Source organism: Hyperolius riggenbachi, chromosome 9 (assembly GCF_040937935.1).
Source record: "Hyperolius riggenbachi isolate aHypRig1 chromosome 9, aHypRig1.pri, whole genome shotgun sequence".
NCBI classification, from domain to species: domain Eukaryota; kingdom Metazoa; phylum Chordata; class Amphibia; order Anura; family Hyperoliidae; genus Hyperolius; species Hyperolius riggenbachi.
The window spans coordinates 232,675,633-232,688,088 of NC_090654.1; positions in this window are offsets into that span (position 1 = coordinate 232,675,633).

Genomic DNA, 12,456 nt, shown 5'->3' on the forward strand with positions numbered 1-12,456 from the left:
TTAGATAGGTAGGTGCCCCCAGTATAGATTAGATAGGTAGCTGCCCCCCCCCCCCCCCAGTATAGGTTAGATAGGTAGGTGCCCCCAGTATAGATTAGATAGGTAGCTGCCCCCCCCCCATATAGGTTAGATAGGTAGGTGCCCCCAGTATAGATTAGATAGGTAGCTGCCCCCCCCCCCAGTATAGGTTAGATAGGTAGGTGCCCCCAGTATAGATTAGATAGGTAGCTGCCTGCCCCCCAGTATAGATTAGATAGGTAGCTGCCCCCCCAGTACAGGCTAGATAGGTAGGTGCCCCCAGTATAGATTAGGTAGGTAGGTAGGTGCTCCCCTCCCCTCATACTGGAGGGGGAGCCGCGGGGAGGGCAGCCCGACCTCTCCCTCCCTTCCTCTCCGGGCCACCCTCCGTGCTCCCCCCTCCGATGCTGCTGCAGACTGCAGAGAGAACAACTCACCTCCCTGGTTCCGATCGCCGGCGCCTCTCACGGTGTATCACTTGCCGCTGGTCTCCTCTTGTACATTGACACTGATACACAGTAAACTTCCTGTTAAGCAGGAAGTTTATTGTGCATCAGTGACAATGTACAAGAGGAGACCAGCGGCAAGTGAGAGGCGCCGGCGATCGGAACCAGGGAGGTGAGTTGTTCTCACTGCTGGCTGCAGTCTGCACTCTGCAGGGGGGAGCACGGAGAGCGCCCGGAGAGGAGGGAGGGAGAGGACGGGCTGCTCTCCCCGCGGCTCCCCCCTCCATCACGGTGGCCGCACGGGGGGGGGGGGGGGGGGGCGGAGCGAGACGGACACAGCCAGCTACATGCGGCCAGGCGGCAGGAGCGCCCCCTGGAAGCCGGCGCCCTGAGCGATCGCACAGGTCGCTCAGGTCAAAGGCCGGCCCTGCCTGTGAGCTGACACTCACCGGATTGAGAGACGTCCACTCAGGTCTATTCACACATTGGGACACTTCGGGCCCCTACCACACCGTCACCAAGCAACTTGTCACCACCACTTCTCCTTTCCCTTATTGCTGCAGGCGGATCCCCATGTATATAGGACCTCGGGAACAAACCCTCACAGTGTAAAACCGTATAAAATGTATTGTGTTATAAAATCATATTGCACAGATTTCCTTCTTGTATTCAAAGCACAGAGTTTTGGTACGGGCTCTCCCCCGTTCAGTTGGGCCCCGGCTGGCACTAGATGCTCCTACACTTCGCCTGGGATGGTGTGCACTACCACTCCCACCGCTGATCGGAACGCCGCTGTATGTATCAGGACACAATACAAACAATCTGGTCTAAAATTATTTAAAGCTAACCTCCAGGAGAAGTTAGATCTTTCTGGAGAGGCCACGGAGGCCCAGGCCTTGGATGGATGCAGCCCAGGGGTGCACTTGAACATGAAAGAAGGGCTTTTTTGTGTATACAGAGTCTCTAGAATGTATAAAATATATTAAAAACAGTTTAAAATGGGAGGTACTGGTGTACTTATCTCCCCATAGATGACACAACAATAATGTATCTTTAAAACGTATTCAGCATTTATTTCTTACTCCAATAACATCTGTGACATGTTTCGTGGGTCTGTCGCCTGCTTCCTCAGGCAAAGTACAACAAGGAGCAGATAAAAACATAAAACATACATGGAGATGTGTTATACTATCATATCCCTAAAGCAATCATATTTCCAAACATGCATATGTAGTCCTTTAATAGGCACTTTATACTGTCTTAACACTGAGATATGCATATCTTCAAATGTGTGTCACCATAACCTCATTTTTGTTTGCCTAAGGAAGCAATGTGGCTATGCATCACTTGGGATTGGGAGATGTGGAAGTGTATAGGAGGAGACAGTTCAGCGGATGCGGCCGTGCGAGAATCTGCAGCATGCTGCAGATTCTCAGATTGCTCTGCACAGCTTCACACAACCAGCATGCAATGGAAACTGTTCCACTGCCGCGCATTGGTTACAGTGCAGCCATGGTGCGATGCGTCTATGTAGCCATATCGCACTGCGTACAGTGGGAACGGGAGCTTATGGTAATACTGAAGCGAGTTTGTAAAAAAAAAAAAAAAAAAAAAAAGATACTCACCAATGGGAGGGAAGGCTCTGGATCTCATAGAGCCTTACACACCCTCTGTTGGTGTCTTTGTTCCCTCACTGTCCCTTGTTCAAACTTGCCGGCTCTGAGAGCCCTTGTGTCCCTGACACTTTGGTATTACTTTTTGTTGCCATTTTTTGTACATTTTGCATGCTGGGTGAACAAAACACAAAAACAAAAGAGCTGCTGAGTGCCCAATATAGTGTAGTATGTTAAGTTGCAAAGCTGTTTAACGTGAAAAGCATATACGGTTATACTCATAAGCAAGAATCACCACAAAGGCAACCACTATACAGGCAGGTGGGGAGAACTGCGACCCAACCCCACTCAGGTTAAGAAGTCACTCCCTGGAGACAGGAAACATGGGGGGTTTCACCCTTCCACCAAAGGTGGACTTCACAATGATACAGGAAATGGAACGGAGGCACCAAAATAGGGTACTTATTGGGGAGGTAAGTCCACCCCTACCTCCTTTTTAAGCGGGTTTTAAGTGTAAGGGGGTAAACTCTTTTTGCACGTCTGTCTCGATTTGATGTAAAGGTTTTATGTAAACATGGTGAAATCAGTTCATTTCATGAAAAATCTTTAGTGAATTAACTCCTTTGTATCTTACAAAGGAAATGCTTTATGGAGTGGGGAAATGCTCATGTATGTGGCAAGAGAAGGTGAGGAGGGGGAGGGGGGAGAATCTGTCCACATGTGGTTCTGGGTAATAGTACTGGATGGAGAGGGAACGGTTGGCCCTGGAAGGAGCACTGGTATGGTGACTGATATATTTATAGCTCATATAACACACATATTATATTGAAAAATTCAATAGCATTTACCGCTTAACAGTTGCCCAAAGCTTGGACTCCCTTTATTTTAGCTGAGCTGGATAGGTAGTATAGACCCCTGTATCAGTGGGATGGAAGTTAGGTAGTTAGGCCCCCCTCTACAGTTGCATGACCCGCTTCTCCTGTATGTACCCACCTTGGATTAAATTGTTATCCAGACCATTGCATTTGGAAAGTGTTTGTGCTTTTTTCCTGTAGTCACCAGTCAAATTTCTGTACTGTGAAAATCTTACATAAATAAATGTACCAGCCTGTTTGTTTTCTCCTAGCCCCCTCTGTGACATTTTCGCCGCTCCCACTGCTTTCCTGGTGATAAAATCACTGTTTTATTCATTGTTTTTGTAATGCATAACTTCTCTCTATCACAGCAGACAGGAGACAGTGCATTCCTCTTTGGCTCGACAAGAAAAGAAGATTAGATCTATTACAGAGACAGTGTAACAAGAAAAGGCTACAGTAATCCAGACCACATTAGAACAGGTATAGGAACGTATAGGATAGAAGAAATAAGCCTGAACATTTTGTTACAGAGTCTCTTTAAAGGACACCCGAGGTGAAAATAAACAAATGAAATAAACGATTGTATCTATCTTCCTTCTCCTAAAAATAACTTTTTAAGATATTCCACAGTTTTATTTTGTGTTTAATCCTAATTTTTAAGTTCTAACTTTTTTATTGTTATTGCTTAATGACACATTCATTGAATATATCGTCCAGATAGCCTGCCTGCTGCCGCTGCGCCGGGTGTGCACTACCGCACTAGCTCCTGCGCTAGCTCCGACCACCTTCCGTTAGTCCCGAGATCACTGAATTGGAACATGGCTCCCATTCATTGATCTAAGTCCCCGGCAGAAAAACCATCGGCCTCTTAGCAGAGGCTGCAGTCTTTCTATTTTAAAAAAAGTTTCCCATCCTCTTTATGGTTCCTGGAAGCGAGAGCATTCGTTTCCAGAACAAATTTTTTTTTTCACTGTGGCCATCTTTTGGGCAAATAGTAAAACTACATCCACATACATTTTTTAGTAAATAAACACATATTTTTACATTTAAAATTAACTGTTTTTTCCTCCCACACCAAAAATTACCCAAATAAAATTTTTAATAAAAAAAAAAAAATGACAATTAAAAAAAAACAACATAAATAGTTACCTAAGGGTCTGAACTTTTTAATATGCATGTCAAGAGAGTATATTACTATGATTTTTTAAATTTTAAGCTTGTAAATAGTGATGGACGCAAATTGAAAAACTTTATTTCCAAATTAAATATTGCCGCCATACATTGTGATAGGGCATAATTTAAATGGGACAAATGGGCAAATAAAATACATGGGGCTTGATTCACAAAGCGGTGCTAACCTACTTAGCACGTCTAAAGCCTTTAGACGTGCTAACCAGGGTGCTAAGTAGGTTAGCACCAGATTTCTCAATCAGATCGCGCGCCAACTTTGCGCGCGCAAAGTTTTACGCGCGCAAAGTTTTATGCGCGCTAAGTCCCATAGGCTTTAATGGGCACTTCGCACGGAGCGCCCTGCGCTCTGTGCAGTGCGCGCGTAAAGTTTTGCGCGCGTAAAGTTTTATGCGCATAAAGTTTTATGCGCGAAAAGTTTGTTTAGACGTGCTAAGGGGGTTTTCACAGGCGTGCTAACAGTTAGCACCGCTTTGTGAATCAAGCCCATGGTTTTTAATTACGGTAACATATTAATTTCAAACTATAACAGCCAAAAGACATAATGAATATTTTCCATGTCTTTCTTTATCTTCCTGTTAAAATGGATTTAGAATAAAATAATTCTTAGCAAAATATACCACTCAAAGAAAGCCTAAATGGTGCCGGAAAACACAAGATATAGGTCATTTCAGTGTGATAAGTAGTGATAAAGTTAATGGCGAATGAATGGACGGTGAAAGTTGCTCGGATGCCTAAGGTGAAACAACATTGTAGGCTGAAGTGGTTAAGGCAACCAACAGTTAGTTTCATGTACACAGGAAGTCAAAAGCAGAGGACGGACTTCCTGTGCCTTAATACAACAGTGAGAGATTTAACATGACCCAGATAACCTACAATCAATTAATACAAAAGCAAAATAAAAGAAATATATAGAGTAAGTTCTTCCGGCTAGTCCATATACCCTAAAAAGCCATGCACAAGCGGCTCCCTGCTACTGCACAGGCCCCACCACAGGAACAGAGGGGTGTGGCAAGATCTGGGAAGCCTCTGGACAATCCAGAGGATCCCCACTACTGAGGTAAGTATTTAACTTTTTTGCGGCTTCGGGTACACTATAAAGGAAACACGAGGTGAAAATAAACTCATGAGATAAACAATTGTATCCACCCCTTTTCCTAAAAAATTACCTTTTTTTGTTGTTTGTTATTTTTTGTTTCTTGTATTTTATATTTAAATCTACTTTTTACTGTTTCATTGTCTCTGCTCAATGACACATACATTGGAGTATGCCAGAGTTAAACTGTATGAACTATTGAGCATTTTTATATCTTTCCTACTCACATAGGCCATTTTCTGCTAGGAAAGTGTTTTATGACTGTAATTCTTTATCAGTGAGGGTTACGCTATAGTCCAACCCAGTCCTGACCCAGACCGAAAGTGTCACTTGCATACCTGATATTTAACTCCTTCAGACAAAGAAAGAAAAATGGAACACAGCATATTTATTAGTATGCTTGGCACTGTACATGCACATGTCTATCTCATCATGTCATATGTCACTTCTTGTATCCTTTAAGTAAAGTTGCAATACTCCACTAATCACAGGGAATTTAGCACTCACACTGCTTCTCTAGTGCAGGAAAACATAACTTATTAATGTGGTTTGCAGGCTAACATATCTGAGAGAAACACCTTAGTGATAGAACAAGTTGTTACTGTTTGTACTCCTGCAAAGTTTAGAAAAACTGCAAGCTCCTAAATGATAAAAAAGGTTCTCCTCCTTACTTTCATGTCAAACTTGTAGCCAGAGATGTAATTAGAAGTCGGACGTTGCTGATCTGTCAATCTAAAGCATGGTTAGGCTACACTGAGAGCCCTCTAGTAATAGAGATGGCTATTACTGATTCACTCTGGTGCCAAAGAAAATAATTGGTTATCAGTTAGAGTACATTGCAGATCATAAGGGCACTTCAGTGGACTTAATATTAAATTACTTTACAATTAAATTCTCTGGAGTGCCAATCTCAATGGTCTGCAATCTAAAATCTAGTGGAAGGTTCCAAGTATTAATGAAACATAAATGCGGGCAGCTTTACAGAGCCTCTAAAAAAGTTATTTTGTAAAGCTGCAGTTGATTATGAGTTAAAATGCCCTGTTCATGTCTGGGAGGTGTTGACAGTTCAATTGTGAGCCCGAGTTCTCCATGATAATGTCTGTTAATAAAGGACAATCAAAACAGAAAGTTTTGTATGAGGATGATGCCATTTATTGGCTTACTCAAAAGATTAAAAGATAAGCATTCAAAATAATAAATATCTCCCTGAAACTGAAACTCCTATACCGTGTGTTGATTTGCAATAGACATTTTTTTCACATTGCACATCTGATTTTTTCCCCTTAATATACAGTATATATTTTTAAAGCACTTGGTGTCTGGATCCCATGGTTCCTTCTAGCTAACAGAGTGGCACCTTCTGCTTCAAGATAGAGCTAATCACCTGACCACACCCACCTTCTTCCTCTGCTGAAAGAAATAAACCCTTTGTGGCCAGCACTGCAGCTTAAGTTCCTCCCTGTAATAAAGTATTTATCCATCCTCATAGCCTCCCTAGTTTCTTAATAAAAGTCACATGTACTTCTCATCCCTTAGTTTTTGCCTGCAAGAAGAAACCATTACTCACGTTTTTACCTGTGAGAATAAGGTTAGGTTAGGCTATAGTAAAATACTGGTAAAAATTACCGATATTTTCCTCGGAATAGATCCCAAGTAGAATATTGGTGATTTATTCTACTTGCATCTATATCCAGATCCCAAATCCCCATGGCATCCATGTTAAATGTATGGAATAACTGGTACTATCCTTGTTCAAATCTTTAACTGATAGCTAACATGATACAACACTCTACTTCTAAAATACATAAAGGAGTAATAGGGATGAATAAAACTACATTAAAAACAGTTCAAAGGAAAAAGGAGGAGCTGGCTTACAGTGTCAAAGGGTTAAACAGCCAAAGCAGAGAGGCGCTCAATATTTTGGCTGTTTAAACCTTTGGCACTGTAATTGGCTTGTGGAAGTGGGCTCAGACCCACAAAATGCGTTGCCTGTGCTAATAAAACTTTATTGTCTTATGAGACTGTATTGAGGTAAGCTTCCTTCTCCTTTACCTTTTAATTGTTTTTAACTTAATTTTATTCAACCCTGGGAGCCTCTTAACCCCTTTGTGCATATACCCCCTCCACCCTCCCAAGTTGGAGGGATACACCTGGCCTCATTGACCCCATTGTGAAGGCCACTGTCTTTTACCAAGAGAGCAACCGCATCCAGTCCAGGTTGAATACCCAAAGTGGAGTCAGGTTATAAATTCTCCACCGGCTTCAAGTGGTCGATTGCCCCTAATGCAGCCCACCTTTGTAACTTCTTTTTATAACACTTCCCATGTTTTATAATATATTGCGCTATTTGGGCTCCCATTGTCTATGTGCTTTCTTTTCAAGATGTCAAGGGCAAGGCACCCAATACTTTCACTACTACTAAAATACAGTGTAAGATGTGCAAAATGTGTTTAGTTCAATATTAAATATAAGATTTTATTTAGGTTATACATACATGTTAGTTCTGCGGTATGCTGAATATTTTTAAATGTAAGCCTCAAGCACGCTTCCCTTTTACAGCGCAGGTTCTTAGTGGCAGAGATTGCTTCATGATGAAGATGGTCATGTTCACAGAGAAGTGTGTGATTGCTTTGACCAGGTGATTGATTTGTAAGCTTTCTGAATGATTTGTTGTGACTGTGCCATCATGTCTCACTACTGCTATGTGTATAGACCTGGAAAGAGAGCAGTTGCAAAGCAGAGGTTTAAAATATAAATTTCACTAAAAGACAGCTATAGCAATGTCTGGAGTCTTTTGTAATTTTTATTGGCCATTGTCTTAACCTTCCTGCTAGTATGCCTGACACAGGCTTCCAGTGAACAAAGCTGCTATTATCAGTAATCCTAAGTCTGGGTTGAGGTAACTGCCAGGCAGGATCTGCAGAGAGCTCTGTGGTGTGACACAGAGCTCACCGCCCTTGGATCTGATGAAGAAGTTGCTACCTGAAACGTGTAATGATGCAATTGGCACACTAAACTTCCAGGTCATCCTACCTCCAGCAGGGAGTACTTGTGAGTCATCTTAAAGCTACACTGGTGGAGTCATCTTAAAGTTCCTGAGGCTCTTCCTGCCTGGTCGGCTTTGGGTTGGTGGTATTTTGTGCACTGCACAGATGCTGACCCGGCGGTGCACGTCCTTGTTCGCGCTCCTGGGAGTGCTCTGCGCATGCACATGGCATCATGCACAGCACACTCCTGGCTGCGTGTGATCAAGGACGCATGCTGCCTGATCAGCACCTGTGCATTGCACAAAATACCACCAACCCAGAGCCGACCAGGCAGGAAGGGAAACTTTTCGGTGAGTGGTGGCATGACATAATCGCAGAGCGGGCCCCTTTCAGATGCAGGGCCTAAGGCGATTGCCCCACTGCCCCCCTCCCAAATGTCGCCACTGTTTCTAGTACCCAGAGGAAGTCTTCTACAGCTGACATTGGTCTTCTAGTAAAGAGGTAGAGCTGCTTTCCAGGGATTGGAGCAAATCTTCTACAGCTGGCTAGCATTCTGGTGATGAAGAGACAGAGCTGCCAGTGATGTCATCAGCCAGTGCAAGATGGATGTAGAGCAATACTGACTTTTTGATAGAAACTTTTTCTGTAGAACTCTGTACTTTTGTACAGAAGTAAATGTGCCCATTAATTTTTGATGCATGACTATAGTTCTGCTTTGAACTAGCAAGAGGGAATTGGGTAAATCAGTGGTTAAAGTAGAAACCCTTTATAATGTTTCTTCAGAACACCATCAAACGCAAACAGATTAACCTTTTGAGTTTTTGTTGCACTGAATCAATCAAAGCAATGCCATCCTTTCTGGCCTGGAATACAGTGGCATTCTGTGTGCACCATGCCAAGAGAAATATATTTATGTACGCCAGCTTCGTCGTCCTCCTGCAGTTATTTCATCTTCCTCGCAATCAGGATAAATTGTGCTGCTGTAATAACATTGTAGCAGGCCATCCTTTATAGAGCGAAGATGGTAATAACTATGTTTTACATCTGCATTAATTCTGACAAGATTTATTGGTGTTCGCTGATCTGTAAACTCTGAAACGCACACCGCAAAGGTCAGAAAAACAGTAATACTAATGGCAAAGGCAGCGAATGGCAGGATGTGGGTGTTTAATAAAACCAGCCGATACTTTCCCTTACTGATGATTATTGAGAAGGGGGTAGCGGGCTGCGGAACATAAACTGTTGGAACCAAGTAATGTGATCGTTTCGCTCTTTTGCCACCATTTTAACCACTTCAGACCCAGAACCTTAAACTTTCTCAAACTGTACCTCTAGTGCATGTGGAAAAAAAAAATCACACCTAGCCAGTATGTATGTTTTTGGCACCATGATTTCGGCCCCTGGCTGCTCCTTGCAGCCCTTCTAGTACTGTTCAGAAGTGAATATGGTGCCTAATACTAATCTTTGTAAATATAGCAAATCAATAAATTACATTTGTTTAACCGGGTAGGGACCACAGATAGTTAAAACTACGGTGCACTTGTGGCTGCCTAAGCCTGATGCGGCGTTAGTTTTAACTTTGGCGGCTCCTGTGCACGGGGGCTAATAGCTTTAGACAGTGGAGCTCCATACATTGGTTCTGAACATCTGATCACTGTGAACCAATCACATTGAACAGAAAGTGTAAAATTAGAAAAAAATGCTTTGGTCCTTAAGTGTACCTGAGATGGCAGGGGGGAAAAATATACACACCCGGGGCTTCCTCAAGCCCCCTCAAGGCCGATTGCTACCTTGCCATCCTCCTCCACTTCTTGGATCTTCTGAAATTGGCCCTGGAAAATCCTTCTTTCAGGGCCAGGCGGCACAGGTGCAGTCCGGCCATGCACACTCCCCCATCATGTTCCCGGGGCTGGGGGTATTCCGTGCCTTCGCAGTAGTACGCCATAGACTGGAGGACTTTCCAGGGCCAATTTCAGAAGATCTAGGAGGATGGTGAGGGAGCGATTGGCCTGGAGGGGGCTGGAGGAGGCCAGAGCATGTTAGTCTCAAATGGGTGCATTTTTTTGGGAGGGGAGGGTGGCGGGGGGGATTTTATGGTTGGGAGGGGATTGCTGCATCTTCTTTCTTTTTTTTTTTTTTGCTTTTAGATAAGCTCTAGTAGAAGTCAATTTTAAAGGGAACCTATGCTGAGAAGTATACAGATTTTTCCTTTTAAAATAATACCAGTTGCCTGACTCTCCTGCTGATCCTATGTCTCTAATACTTTCAACAACGGCCTCTCAACAAGCATGCAGATCAGGTGCTCTGACTGAAGTCAGACTGGATTAGCTGCATGCTTGTTTCAGGTGTGTGACTCAGACACTACTGCATTCAAAGAGATCAGCAGAAACATCCATATCCCTCTCAGTTAAGGTTCCCTTTAAGTAAGTCCACTTCAACTGAATCACTTATGCAGGGGTGTCAAACTCAATCATGTAAAGGGCCAACATTTAAAACATAATCTAAGTCATGAGCCAAGTTGTTTCTTAAGATTTACATCTTTTAATCAGTCTCAAAATAAGTGTAATATATCTCAACTCCAGCACTGTGTCGGGGCTCCTCTGTTCTGTCCTGTTCCTGACAGCCACACAATTTTTACACTGCTACACTGCACTACTCTGCAACTTTGGGGGGGGGGGGGGGGGGGGGGTAGAAAGGTGCGTATGAGCGAATCAGGAAAAAAGGGCACACAGAGCAAAGTGGAAAGAAGGGTGCCGCCATAGGGCACAATGGTAAAAGCTGCAAAGTTCCCGCTGTTTATAGCCGCAATTTCCGGGCGCACAAAATTTCATCTATTGCATTTTTTATGTCAGTGGAGGTGGTTAAGGTTTAGGCGCCACGGGGGAGATTTAAGGCTTAGGCACAACCAGAGGGGGTTAAGGGTAAGGGCCTTTTTACACTTAGAGAGGACTACAGGAGGAGAGGAACCGCCCCGTTACGGGTGACCGAGCGGGAACGGTCTAATTTTCCCGCAGATATATACAGTGGTTGCAGGACTGCAACCCATCCTTGTGAGTATTCAATTATCTGAAAACTGAACCCCCAGGGTACTAACGATACTGCACTATTGGGCTCCCGGTCTTCCTTCTCTCAACAGAAGCAGGGACCTCACTTCCTAAGTGGATAGAGGACCCTCCATCTGGAACACAACCTTTTACACTTAAAGCATTTTAATGTATTGCTATGTGTTTTAATGCATTTTCTTCTCCATAGCAGTGCATTGTGAAAAACAGGGGCGTAGCAATAGGGGGTGCAGAGGTAGCCACCGCATTGGGGCCCTTGGGCCAAAGGGACCCCGAAGGGCTCTCCCTCAATTACAGTATTAGCTCTCTATTGGTGCTTTACTCATAATAATCACTTCTATAGGTACTTTGAATAGTAGGGATCATTAACAAACAGCTCCCCATCCCCTTCTTGCACCTCTGACACTGTAGTTGCCATTGGCAGGTTTTATACAATACAATACAATAACATTTCTATAGCGCTTTTCTCCAATAGGACCCAAAGCGCTTAGGCTCTCTCAAATTCAGAAATTTGTAGTAGGATGAAGTATTCACACAACAAAAGTTATATTTCTGCAAATGCCAAACTGAACAGGAGGGGTTTTCAGTCTAGATTTAAACACTTCTAGAGATGGAGCTGTCCTGATCTGTTGAGGTAAGGAGTTCTAAAATGTAGGGGCAGCATGACAGAAGGCTCTGGGACCAACAGTTTCCGAGTGGACTTTGGTGTGCCGTATCAATTGTGATGTATAGAGTGCTTTTTGGGACACATTTTAAAACTTGCATCAGGGCCCACAGCTCCTTAGCTATGCCACTGGTGAAAAAGATTCAGTTTTTCAATGTATATTGTGAAAGAGGCCATAGGGAAACATAGGCACTTGGCTGGACATCAGTAGTCTTTTCAGTTACAACTGACAGCAACTGATATAGTGTGAAAGGACCCCTAGGTATCGGTAGAGGGAGGGTACTGTGTGAAAGTAGGGTTAGGTAATGATGCTCTTCACAGCCTCATGATCATGGGTAACCCATGATCACGGGCTGTTTTTCCTGATCACGAGGTCGGATTCCGAATTCGTGATCAATTCCTCTTGTTCCCACTGTTGTTCTTAACATATCTGGCAAATTTGGTGTTTCTAGCATGTAAGGGGGCTTTGCTATTAACCGCTAAATTCGGTGGGTTTTGGAGGGTTTTTAATCACGAATAAATCAA